This window comes from Penaeus monodon, chromosome 33, assembly GCF_015228065.2.
Source record: "Penaeus monodon isolate SGIC_2016 chromosome 33, NSTDA_Pmon_1, whole genome shotgun sequence".
Lineage (NCBI taxonomy): Eukaryota > Metazoa > Arthropoda > Malacostraca > Decapoda > Penaeidae > Penaeus > Penaeus monodon.
Genome location: NC_051418.1, coordinates 2580950 through 2581292, shown reverse-complemented (window position 1 = coordinate 2581292; position 343 = coordinate 2580950).

The following is a 343-nucleotide window of genomic DNA, read 5'->3' as shown; positions in this document are numbered from 1 at the left end:
GGCCGACTACCGGCCGATTGTTGGTCGGGACCTGCCTGCCACTGGCCCAGAAAAGGCGAATGTTCCGAAAAGAGCCGGAGAGGCGCTCTCCCAAAGCCGTGAAAGCCAGCCGTCCGGTGCACCCCCCCCCCCCCCCCGAAAGGAGAGGAAGGGGGACGGGGCCATCCGGCCGTGCTGGAGAGGGCAAGGGCGCACCCTGAGATCGCGAGACCGCGTAGATTGGGGCCCTCTCCGCGCCACGAAACCCCCGCGTGGGGTTTCGGGGCAGGCAGGGGGGGCGTGGAAAGCCGTTAATCAACGGACTAAGAGAGCGAAATGATCCCAAAGCACAAAACAAGCAAGA